Below are 7,781 nucleotides of genomic sequence, written 5' to 3' on the forward strand. Positions count from 1 at the left end.
GTGCCATGTTGGTTTGCTGCACCCATCAACTCATCATTTACATTAGGTATTTCTCCTAATGCTATCCCTCCCCCAGCCCCCCCACCCCCTGACAGGCCCTAGTGTGTGATGTTCCCCCCCCCGTGTCCAAGTGATCTCATTGTTCAGTTCCCACCTATCAGTGAGAACATGTGGTGTTTGGTTTTCTGTCCTTGTGATAGCTTGCTGAGAATGACGGTTTCCAACTAGGATGAAGGCCCTTTTAAAAGTGGCTTCATGCAGCAATTCAGCTAGCCTGCCCTTCTGTTTTCTTGCCATATATGGATGCAGCAAGAAGGTCTTCATCAGAGACCAGATACAGTCACCTTGATCTTAGACATTCCAGCCTCCAGAAATGTGAGAAATAAATCTTTGTTTTCTATAAATTACCCAATTTGTAGTTTTCTGCTATAGCAGCATAAATGGACTAAGACATTTAGAAGGAATATTGTTTTTACATAATGTTATGTTCCATCAATATTTGAATTCATATCACTACAAAATAATTAATTTTAGTGTTGAACTATTTAACTGAATTTAAAATAGCATTTAGGATAACATCCGATGTCTCTCCTTTAACGAAATGAACTACCAAAAAGCTTTATTTTTATTTCATAAGCTGTGTGAAAAAAAATCCAACTATCCCATCATTATTTGAATAACTATCTTATCTGATTTTCTATTTGAAATATGATGACGTTGATATTAACTTGGTATTATTTAAAAGCTTGGAAAGTTGTTCTGCAAATAGAACTTCACTTTTATATAGGTACACACACACATATAAAACTTGGAATAGAAAAAGAGAAAAGTTAATTTGAAGCATCAGTCACCTGATCTACCTAATGAAAATTTATGTTTCATTTAGTGTCTTAGTCCACTCAGGCTACTGTAACAAAATACAATAAACTGGGTAGCTTATAAACAACAGACATTTATTTTCCCCAGTTCTGGAGGTTAGGAATCCAAGATGAAGAAGTGGGCAGATTCAGTGTCTGGTGAGGACCCACTTTCTGGTTTATATATAAAAGCTTCTAGCTGTGTCCTTACATGGTGGAAGAGGTTTGCTAGTTCTCTGGGTTTGCTAGTTCTCTTTATAAGGCCCCTAATTCTAAGCACCTCCCATAGGCCTCATTTCCCAATACTATCACCTGGGGGTTAGGATTTCAATGAATTTGGCTAGGGACACAAACGTTCAGACCATGGCACTTAGTGATATAAATAATACCTTTGGCAACTACTTTTGTGAAATCGTCATCTTTAAGCAAAATCCTCTTAAAATAATTTTTTTGAAGTAGACACTGATGCTTGTTCAGCAGATTTATGTCTTTTGGTTTTCATGCTATATCAAACAACCCCATGGTGGTTGGTAAATGTCAACCAACATCTTATGAAAATTGTACATAAGTTATACATTCACCATCAACTTTCTTGGAAAATGGAAATTCATTACTCAATTTTTTATTATGTAGACATTTGAACTTTTAAAGCTCATTGCTGACAAAAGCATTTATTTGCAAAATAGAAAGTGTTTCCAAACAATAAAATAAATAAGTGGTTGTAGATTTATACTACACAATAGACGATAAAGCCCTTGTAGGAAGAGCATTCAGACTACTCTCTACAAACTCAGTGGAATGTCTTTTTAGTTTCTATTAATATTTCCCTGTTTATATTCCACATACTCTTAACCTATAATTACCCACTGATCCTACTGACATGTGGCCTGATGGCTTTATGCATCTCACAGGCCATGGCACAACTGGCTGGCCCACGAAGGGGGTGGCAGAAGCAGCAGTCCCTCACCCGTCCTGGAGACCAGAGGTGAGAGCTGTCTCTAGCTACTTCTGTCCTAGCGCACATCAGTTTATTAGCAAGCACCCAGCAAGTAGTCATTGAAAGGGGGCTGTAATTTGTTTTGTCAGAAAAGGGCCAGGAAAGGAGAGGGGTTATCTCTGGTAAATGTTCAGATTTAACCACATATTAAAGAATTCTGTTTATGAAACATGGCAAAAAGTAGTATAAAGTGGAGGTGTATAAATAGTAATAAAAATACCTTATAATAAAAATTTTAAACCCACACAATTGCTAAATGAATTGGACACTGGAACAATAGTTAACCAGGACTTTCCCAACAAACAGAGATGTATAGACATCCTGCTTATACTCCAGCTAGCCAGATGGGAGGGACAAAATAAACTTCTGGGGATTCTGTTTATGACTGATTATGACAGTTTTGTCAAAAGCGTATAATCCACAGACTCCCTCCCTCTCCACCAATAAACAAGTTAAGGTGGCTGGACAAAGAGATGTCTCCCTTGCTTGGTGAGCTGCATTCTTCATGCCTTCTGCAGCATGGTAGCTGGGGAGAAAGCCAAGGCCAGGCTCTGGAGGTGGTAGGAGAAAGAGGACCTCTGACTCCTGCTGTAATGTGGTTTTTCTTCTAGCTTTCTTATTGCCTTCCCTAAGGGAATCAAAGGGTATGTTGCAGCATGGTGTGGCAATAAAATGATAATAAATGAATTTGTTTTGAAAATGAAGTAATCTTGAAATCATCGGTGATGGTCTTTTTTCCTAACCTCATAGGTGTGGAAGTGGTGTGTGTAAACTAGCCCGTGGTTGGCCCATCATGCTGTGTCCTTAAAACACAGGCTTTCTTAGGGTTGTTTGCCATGGAGTTGGGAAGTGAGTAAACTTCGTGAAGAGTTCCTGAAGAGGGTGGATGCCGTAAATTAAGTGTTCCAAGTCCAGCCACTCTTCTGGGTCCTTCCGCAAGACCCTTTGAAGGCATATTTGTGAGAAAGAATGAGGCTTTATTTTCTCTTGTTCCTTAGAGCCTATTTCCTCTCTCGTCCTGCTTCAGGAGGGGCCAGAGTGCCAGAACTTCCCAAAGAGATGCTCAGAGAGGTCCCAGGTACCTGTTCCTTCTTCTCTCTCAGCCTCAATGTTTGGGCGTCTCCTGGGAACTTGTGAACAATGAGGATTAGGGGGTGGCAGTAGGTTGTCTTTTACTTGCAGGATACTATCACACAGATTTATAAATCAAAACAGACAACTTGGCATTCACATGCAAAACTTCCCTTTAATCATCCTTTAGTCTTACAATCTCCAAGGGACCCAACAGGTGAATAGCTTATGCCCAGTTACAGCAAGAGCAGCTGGTATCAAAGACCAGGCCTTCCTGACAAGCCTCCTCATAGGTGTGCTCATCCACACAGTTGTAGAAGGCACGCTTGCTTGTAGGGCTAGGATACAGACCTTTGGACTTCCCAGTACAGAACCCACTGCCACCAGTGCTGCCACCCCCAGGTGCTGCAGTGATGATGGGGGCCAAGCTGGTGCCCAGGATAGAGGTGGGTACTCTGCAACCTGAAGAGAGAAGGAAAACGGTCCCCATAAGCTCAGGAGAGGACTCCTTTCCCAGGATGAGTGTCATGTCTGTAAGGTCACTGTAGGTTTCTCTCAGTACACATCCTACCTAAACCAGTGGTTTAATGCTCTGAGCCTGAATCGAGGATACCCAAGTTCATAGCCCAGCTCTGCCATGAGCTATGTGACCATGAGAAATTCATTAACACTTCTCTGAGCCTCAATTTCCTCTCTGAAATGATGGCATAATTGTATTATCTCTTAGAATTATTAGGTAAAGCATTTTCCAACGTGCACGCTATATAGCATAGTGAGTACGACATAATTATTAGCTTTTATTTGTAAGTAAACTAATACACCTGGCACCAAGAGTGCCTATGAGAATTATATGAAATCTAAAAGAGGGCCAGGCGCTGTGGCTCACGCCTGTAATCCCAGCACTTTGGGAGGCCGAGACGGGCGGATCACGAGGTCAGGAGATCGAGACCATCCTGGCTAACACGGTGAAACCCCGTCTCTACTAAAAATACAAAAAATTAGCCGGGCGCGGCGGCAGGCGCCTGTAGTCCCAGCTACTCGGGAGGCTGAGGCAGGAGAATGGCGTGAACCCGGGAGGCGGAGCTTGCAGTGAGCCGAGATCGCGCCACTGCACTCCAGCCTGGGGGAAAGAGCGGGACTCCGTCTCAAAAAAAAAAAAAAAAAAAAAAAGAAATCTAAAAGAACCAGCAGGCTTGACACGGAGTTAAGATCCAATGATTAGCACTAGCTTTTTCTGCAGCTTCCCAGCCCCTCTTTCTTCCTGGACTTGCCCTGTTCTTGGGGCTGGGATAGAATCATGTGTTGAGACCATCTGTAGCTCTGCTCTCCACTTCAGGAAAAATGCTAGCTGAGCCCCTTTAGAGTTCTCCTTCTTTCATTCCTTTCCTCATCTTCTAAGTTTTTAATCCCTCCCTTGCTTTTTTTCCCCTCTGACCCACAAAGTTCATAAAAGCTGGAGCTGAGCAGCAGTGACAGGGAATATGGTGTTTTTGTCCCCTTCCCTACCCAGGCTCCAGCATGTCCAGTTCACTTTATAGAAGCTTCCCTGAGTAGCTCTACAGAGGAGAATCCTCCAGAATATTGATAGATCCCCTTTTACTTGCCAGGGCTGTCACTCATGGCCTGCCGCCTAGTAAGTCCACTGTGTCTTGCTTTATGGGTCCTAAATGCAAGTTCCAACTGGACACGCTAAGACAGCTGGAAGATCTGGAGGAGGCCTTGTTTGAGGTGAGACTGGGAGGAGCTCTGGTCTTCTCTTCTTCTTAACCATGTCTAGTTTGTTATCTCATGGCTGGTAGGTCATCACTACTTACTGGGTGCGGAGACACCAAGAGTGGATTTGAGCGCATTCATGAGAGGGTATTTGCCTTATCCACAGAAAGTGCCTGTGAAATTATCCAGGTCAATGGCCCAGACCATGGCCCCTCCAAATCTGTTCTTTAGCAGCCACTAAACAAGTGGGAGAGAACCAGGGGGACTCTGGGCTGTCCTTGCACAAATGCAGGGAGCAACTATAGCAGGAGGACTATGATCTAGTCATGGAGAGGAGAGACTGGGGGTGGGTTTTGAGGAGGCAACTTTGAGGAATTCATGAACATATTTGTATGTACAAGACTGTAGGACTAAGTCACGGAGAATGAGTCTTGGCCCCAAGCAGCTCTTACCCCCTGCCCTTTGTTATCACCAACCACCTTCTGAGAAGTCACCTCAGAGCTGGAGTTTGGGTGGGTTGAGTGCTATAGAGATATAGGGCCCTTCACAAAGCAAAGTACCTGGGCAAAGTGAGAGGGCTCTAGATGGAAGGTGTAGGGTGAAGGGCCCTGGGATTGATAAACAGCAATTATGTCCTCCCCAGACCTGAGCATAACCTCACAGGTCAGAGGCTCTATTGCCTCCTGATTTGGGCTCAGCCTGTGTGAATTTGCCATGGGCAGGAGATAGGCAAAGGAGAGCAAAAAACTCTGTGGTCTACACTTTGTCTTTGGAGTGGGGAAGAACACCTGTCTCAAGAAGCAGGAAGCATGAATCAAAGAGCTGCATGAGAACCAGAGAAGAGCAGGGGAGGGGGCCAAAGGAGAGTCTCCAAGGGTGGGAAGAAGGAGAAAGTGCAGGAGCCAAGGAAAGGAAGGAAAAGGAGGTGAAGGGGTTGCTCCAACTGCCAGGCTCTGTGGCTGGGTCACTGGCTCACCCTGAAACTTCACAACCTCCCTGTATCTCTCCTCACCTCCCTCAGGGGTCTCCTGGGATTGCAATTCAAGAGCAACTGGAGGGCAGGTCCCCTAACTCTCCCCAACCATGCATTAGGAAGATTGTGGAGGGCCTCACCTTGAGGGTGAAGCTCTCGGAGTTGTCATACCTGATCCACTGGTTCCCCTTGTAGGCATAAGGCACCTCCCGGGGGGCATTCCACACCTCGGTGGTTCCTTTCAGGAAGGAGCAGAACTGGGGCAGGTACAGAAGGAGCAGTCATAACTCAGATGGGCCCTGCTGTACTCAGGCCAATTCTCTGTCCTCCCTCCATTTCTTTTCTAAGATCCACATCCCAGCCCATTCCCCTTTGCTGGAAATAACAGAACCTGGTTCCAGTGTCACCCAGCTCCCTGCCTTGCTTTTGTCCCATGGGACAGTGGAGTGCTCTAGCTAGAGAGATGAGACATGAATTCAGTCCTTTGTCTGCCAGTAACCTCATGTGCAACAATGGACAAGCAGCTTCTTTATGCCTTGTGTCCTGGTTTCCTTTTGAAATGAATTTGTTCCTTTTGTTTGAAAGAGTTGTGTCTCACAAGAGCTAATAAGAGGACAGTATAGCATAACAGGTAAGGTCTGAGATTCTGGAGCTGGACAACTTAAGTTTGAATCCCAGCTCTGCCACTTACTAATTCTGTGACCTTGAGCAAATTACTTAACCTCTCTGTGCCTCGGTGACCTCTCGAATAAGATGGGGAGAATGCAGTACCTTATTGTTTGTTAAATGAGATGATACATAAAAAATCACTTGGAGCACAACCTGGCTGTCCATTTGCACTCAGTAAGCATTAGCTAGTTCTAGTATTAAAGATGCATGTTTACTTTAAAAGGTTAACATTTAAGATGTTTTATCAATCTTTGACTTTTCCTTTCTCTCGCTGCCACATATATTCAGAGCAGTCAGCAACAGGGTACCCTCTACTGGAAATCGGAGTGTAGACTCTCTCCCCATTGACATATCTTCAACCTTGAGAACAGAGAGAGTGGGTCCTCTAGGCCCTCTGAGGACATTACCTCAAAGTAGGCAAGGGTTCCAGCCTCCTGTTTATAGGGCCCAGAAGTCCCAGGGTCAGAAGTGGGAGCATCCAGGCCATGATTGGCAGGATTACTGAGAGTGAAGCTGTGAGCATAAGCCCCAAAGCCCACCATCAGCTTCTCAGCAGGGGCACCTTGGCTCTTCCAGTAGTTCATTGCATAATCCTGGAGGCAAGATGATGAAGATATCAGGAGAAAGCAGCTGAGCATGTATCCAGAGGCCTTGGAACAGCCTAGGTTTTTTGCCTAATTCCCTAGTATCTCCAGGTACAGCATCCAGTCAAACCCCTTCTACAGTCCAATCTCATTGAAAGGAAAGGAGTGCTGCCCCTTCTAGAATGTGTGTTACGACAGGTTCATTGCTTTAGTAGCAGGGTCCAGTGTTAGCCAGAGATCCTCTTTTTCCTCATACTGGAGTTCATTTGGGGCATGACTGGTGTTCAGCCATGCATCCACTTGTCTTCCCAATAGGCTTACTACAATGCTGAGAGTTGTTCGTGCATGGAGCATCGACTGGGAGATTTTCCCATGTCAATTTTTAAATCCCTGGTTGAAATCTCCACTGAAATGACATCTAGCCCATTTACTCACCTACTAATCATTAGTCAGACTAACTATTACAGTTGCCTAAACCATACAAAGTAGGAAGAAAGACGGTGGAAGGGAGGGAAGGAAGAGTGGGAAGAAGATGGATCATGAAATGTGCTCCTAGCATAAATGGAAAATATATTTTTTTAAATTCCCCAATGTTTAGGATTATCCCAAGCCACTATCCTGCTGCCTTTTTTGTGAAAGATGAATGGATACAATCAGTCACAGAGACAGGGAGGTAGAGAACATGAGCTGTCCATCAAGTTTCTTGGGCTCCCTTGCAGTCTGGGGCCGGGGATCCAGTGACAGGCTTTGAAGATGTCTGTTAGGACCGGCTTCCTCACTCACCATATTAAAGTATTTGTAGTCTCCCTGGTCATTAGGTCCTGCAAATGGGGGTGTCCTCTCCTATGAAGCCCTCCCAGGAGCCCCTTAGGTCACAGGTCATCACACTGATGAGGTCCATGTACCTTAGGTAGTTA

Source organism: Hylobates moloch, unplaced genomic scaffold, assembly GCF_009828535.3.
Source record: "Hylobates moloch isolate HMO894 unplaced genomic scaffold, HMol_V3 SCAFFOLD_5, whole genome shotgun sequence".
Classification (NCBI taxonomy): Eukaryota; Metazoa; Chordata; class Mammalia; order Primates; family Hylobatidae; genus Hylobates; species Hylobates moloch.